Below are 12,176 nucleotides of genomic sequence, written 5' to 3' on the forward strand. Positions count from 1 at the left end.
TGTCCCAGGATGCTTAGGCTCCAGGGGAAGCAAGGAGGCAGGTCACGGAAAAAGATGCCATAGGGTGATGACGGGAGGCCTGCAGAAGGCTCCAGAGCAGGGATAGTGGGAGCGAGGAAGTGAAAAGAACAATCCTGCTCGTCTGTTCCGTGCAGGCCTCGTACATAGCATACCTCAAGTGCCATACAGGGAGAAGGGGTGGTGTGGGGCGGGGGTGTGTGGATTTTTAAATTCCTATTTTATCCATGTAGAATTTCAACCACAAACACTCACTGAGGGCTTACTGTGCCCAAAGGCACGATGCCCATCAGTTATTGTGCTAAGACAAGTTGGAAAATTATGAATTCCCCTTCTCTTGTGCCCAGTACCCAACCCAATGGCAAGAAGACAGCACGCATTTTAAAATGCTGCCCCAGGGCTTCCCTGGTGGTGCAGTGGTTGAGGGTCCGCCTGCCGATGCAGGGGATGCAGGTTCGTGCCCCGGTCCGGGAAGATCCCACATGCCGCGGAGCGGCTAGGCCCGTGAGCCATGGCTGCTGGGCCTGCGTGTCCGGAGCCTGTGCTCTGCAATGGGAGAGGCCACAACAGTGAGAGGCCCGCGTACCGCAAAAAAAAAAAAAAATGCTGCCCCAAAGAGCAGAAGTGGGATCAGTAGTTTCCCACCAAATTTATCTTCCTGGCCTATAGAAAGAGACCTCAATCTGCCCTGCACTCCCTGCCAAATGAATGCCCTCTAACACGTCTCTGACTCTCACTTGGTATCAGACTTACCCATCTGCTGCAAACAACCTTTGTACCATTTTCTGGCACAACAGAAAATTCCCTCAGGCTCCAAGTCCCTGCGGGCCCTCCCTCCTTGCCTTGGTGTCCCCTGCCCCGGGCTGGCTCTTTTCTAGGCTGCTGTCTAGGCTGGGTGTACTTCCTGCCCTTTGACTCTGCAGAGGATAGACCTCATCACCTAAATTGCTTAGACCCTGTAAAAACACACAAATTTCAACTGATTTCAATTGATGAGACCTACCCAAAACACACATATTTCAACTACTGAGTATTTTAAAATGTTCACCATTGTTTTCCTTTCTTTCTTACAATTTTTCTATAGCTATGAAATTGGATATGCCATACAACATGCTCTTCAGCCAGTCAGGAAACAGAAGTATTTTCTGAAGGGCTGGCCGAGTGTTGCGTAATCTCCTGCAAGCATCTGTGGGCCCACAGCTGAATGGGGGGGGGGGGGATCGGGGTGGGGGGGTCGGGGTAAGAGTGGCAGCCAGTGAGCCAGCCAGCAAGAGAACTAAATGCTGTTAGCTATTTCTTGGTATGCAATTCATATTCATTTTCCACACTTCAGGTACAATTGTTTATATTCTCCCTGGGTCTTCAAATGTGAATACCTTAGAAGTGCTTCCCTAAAAAAATTAAATTTAATTTAAAAAGTTGCAAATTCTCTTCTAGCTGAGGAACCTTCAAGGACTTGGAGGAAGCTAATAAAAAGGGTGACAAATGTGGTCATCTCCAGAGTGTGGTCAGTGACTGGGAATCTGAGGTCCATCCTAGGGTGGGAATTCTAGCGTTGAAATTGGTCTGAAAATGAACAGACGGTTCCTCAGATGATAGTGAATAAACCCGGCATGGCAGTGAACACCCTTTCAGGAAAGCTATGGGATTAGTAATCTTTAAAAAACAAAATGAACTCTGATGTTTCAAATTTGTACAAATATTCAAACAGCAAATGATTACTGAACCTTACTATGTGTCCAACTCTGTGCTGTGTACCCCCTCTTCTGAGGCATAAGCTCAGTTAAAATTTTTTTACAAATGGTAATACCTACAAGTGACAAAAAAACTCAAAAGGTACAAGAGGGTATATTGTGAAAGGTAAACAAAATTATTTCTTAAGACATAAAACATTATTCCTACCTTCAAGTTGCTTGTGATCCAGCTCAAGGAAGACAACTAATACAGGAAATCAAAGGCCCTACCTCAGGGCCTTTGCACTTGCTGTGCCTTCTTCTTGGAACACTCTTCCCCCTACATATCTGCATGGCTTGATTCCTTTCTTTTTTAGGTCTTTACTCAGCTCTTGCTTTCTCAGTGAGGGCTCCCTGGTCACCCTCTAAAATTCTTACATGCTTCTTGCATTCTTTGTCTCCCTTCCCTGCTTTATCATTCTCTGTAGCAGTTATCACCACTATATATACTATAAAAGGTATGTTATAAATACAAATATCTAGTACATTCCTTGTTTATTGTCTCCCCCCTTCCCCAGAATGTAAGTTTCATGAGGGCGTGATTTTTGACTCTTCTGTTCACAGCTGCATACCCAGCATCTAGAACTATACCTGGTACATAGTAGGTGCTCAATAAATATTTGTTGAATGAATGAATGATTGATGCCTGTTTCGGAGAGGAGACAGATCCATGTAGCTGGAAGGATCCCTGACAGTGAGGATCTCAGGCTCATGAAAGGTGGCAGGGAGGATTTCAGAGTTCTTGAAATTATACCCTTCCCTCTTCCTCTCTTCCTCTCAAATATGTATTAAGTTCCACTAAGTGTCAGGCCCCGAGGCGGGCCTGGGCCGTGCCTGAAGAGGTCCCATCCCCCCACGGCAGGGTTGACCTGAACCCTCACTGGCAGAATAACAGTGAGTCCACCACCCAGCGTGCTGGGACATCTGTTCTGCTTCAGACACGAAAGCGGCTGGTCTCCTCCTGCATCCTCAGAGCTTCGCGAAGAACAGCAGAGGGTGGGGCAGGCCTGCAGTCACCACGAGGGCCCCTCCAGCCCTAGACCCCGGCCAGAACTGACAGAAAAACCCTGCCACCCTCCTGAGGGTGTCACAGAGAAAAACTACACACCGATGCCACATCAGAGGGCCTTGGGCAGATCAGTGGCTTGGGTCGGAAATGACAGTTTTACTTTTTGGTCTTTTTTTTTGCGGTACGCGGGCCTCTCACTGTTGTGGCCTCTCCCGCTGCGGAGCACAGGCTCCGGATGCGCAGGCTCAGCAGCCATGGCTCACGGGCCCAAACGCTCCACGGCATGTGGGATCTTCCCGGACCAGGGCACGAACCCGTGTCCCCTGCATCGGCAGGCAGACTCTCAGCCACTGTGCCACCAGGGAAGCCCTACTTTTTGGTCTTTAATGTCAATATTGTAAAAAAAATAATAATGCACGTTGAAAAAAATTAACTCAGTATCTCATCGCTCCTAACCATTTCTAATTTCCCTGTTTTATTCCAGACCCTTCTCTATATGATGTCCAGGCAGTTGTAACCCTGGCACAGGCTGTGCTCCCATCCTTAACAGCGGGTGGCAATTGGATTTAAGTGGAAAAGCCATTTTCTAGCCATGACCTAGAGGAGAAGTCTATGACCCCTGAGGGGGACAGAAGACCTGCCAGCCAGGCCCTGGTGAGCCCCAGGGCTGGCGGTGCTCTAGACAGTCTCAGCTTATCAGGATGATGCTGGAAGGAATCAAGCCATGCAGATATGAAGGGAAGAGTGTTCCAAGCCGGAAGCCGGGGAGAGGCTGGAGCACGACAGCCACGTCTAGCTCATCGCTTCAAACCCCTGGGGGAAGGGAGAGGCTGGCTGGCCAGGGACCACAGAAGAGTTTCTGCTTCAGAAGCGCTTTCTGAGGCTCACAATACAGATGTCCAGGCCTCACACCTAGAGATTCTGAGGCGGGGCCAGGGCTCCCTTTTTTTGCTGTTTAAGTCCCACAGGTAAATAGGTTCTCTCATATTTTGCCAAGGGGAGTGTAATCTGTACAATTTGGCCATAACTATCAGAATTTTAAGATCTTATGTCCTTTGACCTAGTAATTTCATTTCCAAGAATTTCCTCTACAGAGATATGCACATATTATTTAAAACGAAGAGGCTATGAGGATAGGCAATGCAGCAATGTTTGTAATGGCAAAGACTACAAACAACCCACGCGTCCAAAAAGGTTCTGCCTTTTAAAACTATGGTCCAGCCTTACAGTGAACACTCTGCATCTTTTTGAAAAGACTGAGGAAGTGCTGTGTGAACTGATGTGGAACCATCTCCAAGATTTACTGTGAAGTTAAAAAAGGAAAGAGCGGAACAGTGCATAGAGTACACCGCCCTTTGTACGAGCTGAGATTGTATATGCCCACACCATCACATCCGAAAGCCGGAACACAGGATGCCTCTGGGAAGGGAACTGGGTGACTGGGAACAGGGGCAGGAGAGGGACTTGCTTTTCAGAGCATTTTTTACCTTTTAAGTTTTGTACCAAGTGCCTGTATATCTACTTAAAAGATAAAAAAGGAAAAGGAGAAGCTCCCCCAGTGATTCTGATGTTCACAAAGATTAAGAATCAACGTGAGCGAGGCACTGCTGAGGCCACCCAGGAGAGAGTGAACCGTCCCATAAAATACAAAAGACCGTTCAGCAGAGGATGGGGACATTTGTCCACGGTAGGAGTGGGTGGGACTGGGGTGGCGCAAGCTACGAATGGAGGGCTAGTCCCAGGGCCACACAACCAGGTGAAACCGTGGTGTATGTGAGCCTGGTTCTTACTCTGATCTGACCCAAGAGACAGCAGTTTTCTTTCTCTGGAATCTCACTGCCCTTTGGACTGTGAGCTGTGGTTCCAGCTCTTAGATTCTGACCAGCATCTTTCTTCAAATCTCTCTGTCAGTTTTTCTGTCCCAGGCTCTCTCGCTTCCTTTCTGCCCCCTACCCTTCCTGCGTAGCCTGGCTTTGCAGATAAGACCTTATCCAGACATCAGTAGTTTTGACATCCCCTGTGACAATGCTCCCTGGTGTCCCATTCACAGAATTTCCCATTCATTCTCTTTCTCTCTCTTTTGCTGCCTCCAAGTCTTTGCTCATGTCTGTTCCCAGCAACCTTTCTCTCCTCCAGCACATTCTGCCTTAAATTATTAGTTTCTCGAAACAGAGCCTATCAGTCTTCGCAGCACTACCTTTCTTATCTCATCGCTCATCCCAAAGCTTCTTTTCCTCCCATCACGCCCGCCTCGCTTTCTGCAGGTCTCTTAGACCCCATCCTGGTGTGCATAGGGCACAAGTCTCTCTCAGGGCACATATTCACAGATATGATGTCCACGTTCACAGTTAACTGTGGCTTCTGCCATCCAGACGGGCTTACCCTGAATAAATACATATTTCTAGGATGTGGAAAATGTGCAGGACTTAAATGCACAGGCTCTAGATTCAATCTCCCCATGATTAAATTTTCTCTGCTAGCTGCACGATTAGATGTGTGATCTTGAGAAAATTACTTAACTTCTCTGGGCCTCATTTTTCTCATCTGTAAAGTGGGGAAAATGGGGAGGGTAAAAGAAGAAGGTGTAAATAAAGTGCTGACTGTGGGGCCTGGCCCATATCAAGCTCTCCCAAAACAATGGCTATTTTGTTATTTTTACAACAACAAGTGATTTGGCTTTAGAACTGTTTTCTAGACAATGTTCACTTGTTTTATACCGGGACGCTAAACCTATTATATGAACCTAATGTATGGAGACCATATCTTTTTAACCAACATGTGTATTTCTGGCAGATTCGATATACGCCATCTCATTTGGTCCTTAAAACAGCTGGGTCCCAGGCGAGGTACGTGGTTTCACTTCACCATTGCTATTGTACAGAGCCGTGGGCACGTTAAATAGCTTCTCCAAAGTCACCGCCAATTCTAGCCTATAGATCTCCTACCTCTTTCCATTAAACCACATAGATCAGGCACTGGCAAACCTTTTCTGTAAAGAACCGGATAGTAAATAGTTCACATTTGTGGACCACATACCGTCTCTGTCTCATACCCTGCTTTTCAGTTAGTTTGTTTGTTCTTAAACAGCCCTTTAAAAATATAAATTCTTAGCAATAGGCAGGTACAGAAACAGACCATAGGCCACCTTTGGCTCGACAGTTGTAGTTTATCAAGCTCTGATATAGATTATGCTGAGAAATCAATATAAACCTAATGAAATGGATATACTTAAGAAACCTTACCCTTTGTTAACAATAATTGTTAATATTTGTTAAATGTTTACTATGTGTCAAATACTGTTCCAAGTGTTTTACATGTATTAACTTATCCTCTCAGCCACCCTATTTGTAGGTACTGTTGTCAGCCCCATTTTAGGAATGGGGAAACTGAACACAGGGAGGGTAAGTAACTTTCCCAACGCCACAGGGCCAGTAAGTAGCCTAGCTAGTGTTCAAATCCAAGCAGTTCAGCACCAGAGCCTGGGCACTGAACCCACTTGATTTTCAGTTGGGGGCACTGACTTGTACAGCTATGTGGGGGAGGGGAGAAAGGGGATGGCAGGAGCTGAGTAAACCCTAGAAGCTCCTGGAATAGACAGGTTTCAGAACCATTCACCCTGAAGCTAAGGAGGCGTGGATACATGCCACCTGTGTTTTATGAAGAATGGCCAGGCTGGAAACCTGTGATGGCTTTCCTTCACGCCATGGATGAGACTGCAGAGGCATCTTGATTTGAGAAAAGCGCTTGATTGGATCTCATTAAATTTTAATCATAAACTGAATTCTAAGTAAATTGAAAACTTGTTGACAGAGCACAAACAAAGGGTGAGGATAACTGGCGATGCATCTAGAGAGGGGATATCTTCCAGGGGACGCCTCTGAGGCAAGGATGGATGGGATTTAATGAAGGTGTTATGTCCCTGGAAGGAGACAAATAGCAGAGCAAGAAACAGAGGAAGGGCAGGAGTGAGCAGCCTGAGTAATTAATAAACCACATTACCAGCTCCTAAATGATCAAGGCTTGCTGTTACCAACTGCTTGGATTTTTTTAAAAAAGCATTCTTTGGGTCAACAATAGGGTTGAAGGGTCCTAGAGACACACAGCATGAATATTTCAGGTGGACATATTAATAAATATATAAATTTACAGCTAGGAAGATCCTCAGATGCTCTTTGGACCAGGTCCTTGCAGTCACAGATTCTCAAGGTCTTACTTCATTCTCCAGGGAGTAATTTTTTTCATAACTGTCCAAAAATTTGGGATTTAAAAAAAATCTTTAAACTCATTAATGTTCTTTGTTTACTGCCCCAACGCATGCAAACTCTCCCAACATTGGTTTGCTTAGTGGAAGTTGGTTTTGAGTGAACTGTGTGGCTCAGGTTCAAATTCCAGTGAAGAAATATTTCCAAGTTCACTTGCAGAATTTCCCAGACAGAGAAGTTCTTCCATTTGGTTTGCCAGAGGATTGGAAGCAGTGGTGAGCCCTGGAGACAAGGGAACATTTACTGGCCCTTGTTCATACCCTGCACAGTACAGCTCACAGCAGGCTGAAGGCGGTGCAGCGTGACCCGACCTGATGTGCGGAAGTTTGCTCTGCAACTCCTCTGAGCTGCTCAACTCAATGACGGGGCTAATGGGAAAGGACTGACTCCACCACGCTGGAAGCTGGTAAAAACCGTTTAGAGAACAACCTCAAACCAGCCCATGGGTTCTCTTGTTTGTTTGTTTTGTTTCAGATAATGTTTCTCTAAACAAACGTTCGTGATTCTTAATTCAGTCCAGACCCCAGAGTAAGGAAAAGAAGGGGCAGAAAGGAAAAAAAATCGGCAGAGGGAGGAGAAGGGATAGAAAGGAAGAAAGGAAAATGGAAGAGAAGCAAGGAGAGTGGGAAACCTTGAAGGAAAAGTTTAAAAAACTTGTCATTTATTGGTGGAGGAGAGAGGCTTGCTTAAACTGTGATTTTTACATATTGCTTAAACTGTGATTTTTACGTATTACAGTTGGAAGGGAAGGGAAAGAATGAATGCAGGCAAAAGGCAAGAGTGTTACAGGTAAGCTGCTGAGCTGGGAAGAATCTGGGCAGACAGCACAGAGGAGGAGGATGGGAAATCGGAGGTGGGAGGGAGACCTGGGACCCCGCCTGGGAGAGGAAGAAGGAAAAACACTGGAACCATGAGCACAGGAAAACCGTGAGGTGGGGAAGGGCCAAGTTTCCATCATTGCTCAGGGAGCTGCCCAGACCTCAGCCAGCCTGCGTCTTCAGGATGAAAGAAGGGGGTCAAGCAGGCTGGGGGCTCCAGTCAGTCCTGAATAGCTTGATCTCAGCTGCTTTATCAGGGAACCACGCCAAACTGGCTCAGCTCTGCGAATCACGAGGGGATGAAAGCCCACCTTCCTCCCTCAGCCAATTTACAACTTCTGGTCCCCAGGAAGGTTTGTGTACACATCTGTACACATGCACACACACACACACACACACACACACACACACACACAGAGGCACAGGGTGAGCTTAACACTCAGGCATCGAAGCACATGTGGGCGAGTAGGAGGCCTGCTGGGCAAGAGACGCAAAGAATGTCAAATGTCCGAGGGAGAAGGACAGCCTGGGTTTCAGGAACTAAAAATATCTCGGTGACAATGCACTAGGAAGAAACAGGAGAGGCCCAAGGGGGGAGCTTCTTGATTCTAATCCTCAGATGCTTTCTCACGGAAGGCCTGCAGGGTTGTTTTGATAAGGAACTGTGATCAAACATTAGGGGTCATTTCGTTGGATCTGAAAGGAACTTAAAGTTTAATATGGCTAGTCTGTGTGCTCTTTTTTGTTTTCCCTGCAGCAGTTGCCTGCAATGCATATGTGTTTTGAAAGGCTAATCTAAATTTTCCTGTAGCAGAAAAATGATTAGAATTCAGGATATTTCCGAGATTTCGATTCTTCTAAACGTAGATTTAATTTAGACAAACTACCCGCATAATCGATCTTTCTGAGTGCCTGCAACTATGATTCTGAACTCGTGCAACTATGACTGCCTTCTTCTCTTATTTTCAGAGCATTTGAAAATCACTAACACCTTAATCTTGAGAGAAGCAGGCTTAAATATTTTCCATCTTTGCAAAGTGAGTACCCCCGAGTTAAAAGCCTGCTCCCCAACATGCTTTCACTCCTAGTCAGCCCACCCCAGGCACGGAGCAGAGCAGGGGCTTCTGTCTAGTGCCACCTCATCACAAATGACACCAGATGAGGAATGACTGTGGGTGGCCTTTCTGGATCAAAGCTAGGCTGGCAGCAAATAACAGCCTGGTTTCAGATAGTGGTGCATGTTATTTGAAAAGAAAAATCAGTAACTCATCACAGGTGAAACATCTTGAAATTCCTGTCCTCCCATCCCAGGGTGATAGAGAGAGCCATCTAAAAACATGACAGGGGCCATACCAGGGCCTTGATATTCCACAGAAACAGCTGAGCAATACAGAAAGCCGTGAGTCAGTCCATCCCACACAGTCAGGGCCTGTTTGAACTGTATGGAGGGAGAGTAACAGCTCAAAAGAAACAATCAGGATTTTTTTGGAAAAACTTAAGGATTCTGTGTGTCGGTCATCAAATAATGCGTCTGATCCTAGTCATCACCCTTACGTGGTATCTAGATGTGCTTCCCAGCTTCCCTTCACCCCCCATTAAAGGCCCCACACACAGTGACTGGTCTAGCCAAGGAGTGGTTTCCAGCTCCTGCTAAGTCAGTAACGTAGCCTTCTGGAGCCAGGCTCGTCTGCCAGCTCTCGGGCCTGCCTTGACTCTGTGGGCAAGTGCACGGACTGGTTCTTCCTGGGTAACCCAAATGGGACATAAACTAATTCAAGAAACCCCCTGCTTTCTCCTATTTAACTAGAGCCAAGAATAACACCTAAATTCCAGGCAGCCTCCTGCAGAGCCACGTGGCAGCCCAGCACACCACGCCCCGCTCTCAGCCTCTTACCCAGGCTATGGCTTCACCTTTTGCCTCGAGAGCAGATAAGTGAAACAAATCAGAGCAGCTTATATGGAAGAAACCCGAGCACCTACAAGGTGCTTGATAGTATACTGATTGCTAGAAGGTAGAGAAGGATTAAGAAAGGAGTCGTTTTCCTCCAGGGACTATCTCTTAGTAGCAAGAGGTAAGATGAATGTATTTGAGTAATCAGTAAACAAAACGCACTCTTCTAAGACCACCCATTATGGCTACCCCTCTGGGGTTCCCATCACCCCAGCCTTATTTCGTTAGAATTTCGACATAATCTTGTTAGTTCACCACCCCACACACATTTTATTGATGAAGAAATCCAGGCCTAGGGAAACCAAAGTAAATTGCATAAGTCACAGAGCCAGCAAGGAGTGGAGTGAGAACTTGAAACCAAGTTTCTTGTCCTCTGCTTTTATTATTTATTTGGTCTCTTTTTTCCCCCGTTCATTAAAAAATATCCCCCTATGCTAAGAAATCATCTTGAACTTGTAAGTCATAGGACGCTCGATTAGCTTCTAAGATCAAATAATAGCACTTCTCCCCTGGTTTTCCCTAAAGGCTCAGGCCTACTGTCCGTGCCAGCAAATGTCTGGGTCATTTGGGAGGGTGGAGGGCTGTGGGAGAGGAGCTGACAGGGCGCCACAGCCAGCACAGAGCGGAGATGAACTTCCTGGCCCAAGAACGTGGTGTTGATTTTTCTTCCCCCGAGTGAAAAAGGGATCAAGAAAACTTGGGAGTTCTCCCTCCATCTCTGCCACTGACGTGTCTGAGGCTGGAAGCCAATTCCTTAATCTGTGCCATCCCTGGCTCCCTCCCTGGAGAATGGGGCTTGTCTTCTTAATCGAAACTTGTGGGGACACTAAGTACTCAAACACAGGCGTGTGTGTGTCTCCACTCCTCAAAGAGTTAATCTTCGCTCGCCCGTCTGAAATACTAAACCACCAGAATTTTCTCACAGCAGAAATGTAGCTGTCATTTTCCCAGCCCAAGCTGGTCTCTCTGTACACAAACAAACGAAAGGTGGGGAGAGGCGGGTGGAGGAAAGTAAGGCAGCACATTTCAGTAAAGGAGAAAACTGTTTTGGGAAACAGGTCAAAAAGAAGTAAGGCGAGGCAGGTGACAACTCTGAACAACTTACCTTAGAGCCACCACGGACAAACAGACCGGGCCACGGGGTGATCGCGCTCTCTCCTTCTTGGGTCACTCCACCTTGGGTCGCTCCGGGCCTCCCTCCACCCTCTCCCGGCCCAGGTAAAGCCGGAACAGGCTCCGAAGCAGGAAGTGGAAGTTGTATGCAAATTTCTACCGAGGCTAGGAAGCCTCGGCTCAAAAATCTCCCTGTGGGCAGTGAATCAACAGCCGCTGAGAAGTCACTTTATTTCTTAAAACAGAAACCTCCTTCATTCACTAGAAAAGGCCACTGGCCAATTAGGCTGCATTTTTCTTTTTTAACCACCCAGCTAAGTAACTGCTGAGGAATGTTCCCACTGCCCTGGACCTCAGCGTTGTCGTCGTCCTGGTACCCTGGCCTGAGACGGTGCCTGGGGAGGGGATTGAACTTGGGTGTTAAGATCGGTTATTCATTAGCAGCTCCAGAGGAGGAAACTGGGGGCAGATCATGGGGAGGAGTATGAAGCAGAAACTTCTTACTGTCTCTAACTGCATTTGCTGCTCTTAATCACAAAGGGAGAACTCACTGTCCATCCCCCTACACACACAAACATGCACACACGCACACACACACATCCTGCCCCATCCACAGGCATGAAAAAGTGACTAGTTTTGAGAACCACCCCCCGCCCCTGACACACACACACAGCCCTCCTCTGGCTGCATTTTTCACGTACTCAAGTTTATTTCCTCGCCTTTCCTTCTCCTTGCTTAATCAGTGCCTACAGAGTTTATTGCCAAAGGAGGTGCTAGAAACAGGATGACCAGGACGACAGACTGTAATGGGAGCTGTGTTGGCCGCAGCTCTGGAGTCAGAGGGACCCGGGTGTGAACTCAGTTACCCACTGGCCAGCTGGGTGCTGGGCAGGCGCACTGTGCTCCTGGACGCTCTGCGTGCCTGCTGAGTCCCGAGGGTCAGCCCACTCGGCTGGCCACCCCTCTACCCTTGAGCAGGGGACGGGCCCCAGAGCATCCCTATCCAGACCTCCAGGTTCTGTTCGAGTGAGCCATGTGGAGCAGGTTGCTCTATGTTCTGCAAGCAGAGGGAATGCTGCTTGTTTTTAAAACGACATATACAGGGTGTATACATTTTGGTGTACCCTACAGTGGAATACTACACAGCTGTTAAAAACCATAAATATTTATTTATGTATATATTTATTTCCACATACAAGGAAAAGTGGCTCTGAGATATTATTCATTGAGAAACATAATCTCATTTTTGCCAATAGATATAACAAATACGTG

The 12,176-nt window shown here is 46.9% G+C and overlaps 1 protein-coding gene across 3 annotated transcripts in view; it reads right to left on the reverse strand.

Annotated features, from left to right (window-relative positions):
* TRAF3IP2 (TRAF3 interacting protein 2) overlaps window positions 1-11,392 on the reverse strand; it is a 41,588-nt gene extending 30,196 nt beyond the window's left edge. Inside the window, exon 1 of one of the 3 annotated variants that reach the window (XM_022554558.3) lies at window positions 10,897-11,381. The gene's annotated coding sequence lies outside the window, so the exon portion shown is untranslated. Of the gene's footprint in view, window positions 1-10,896 lie in introns of all 3 variants that reach the window. The other 2 variants (XM_022554546.3, XM_089921946.1) reach the window with 2 other exon arrangements.
* Between the last annotated feature and the right edge of the window lie 784 nt (window positions 11,393-12,176).

Source organism: Delphinapterus leucas, chromosome 12, assembly GCF_059928025.1.
Source record: "Delphinapterus leucas isolate spDelLeu-1000000601 "Yukka" chromosome 12, BTC_Dleu_Yukka2, whole genome shotgun sequence".
Classification (NCBI taxonomy): domain Eukaryota; kingdom Metazoa; phylum Chordata; class Mammalia; order Artiodactyla; family Monodontidae; genus Delphinapterus; species Delphinapterus leucas.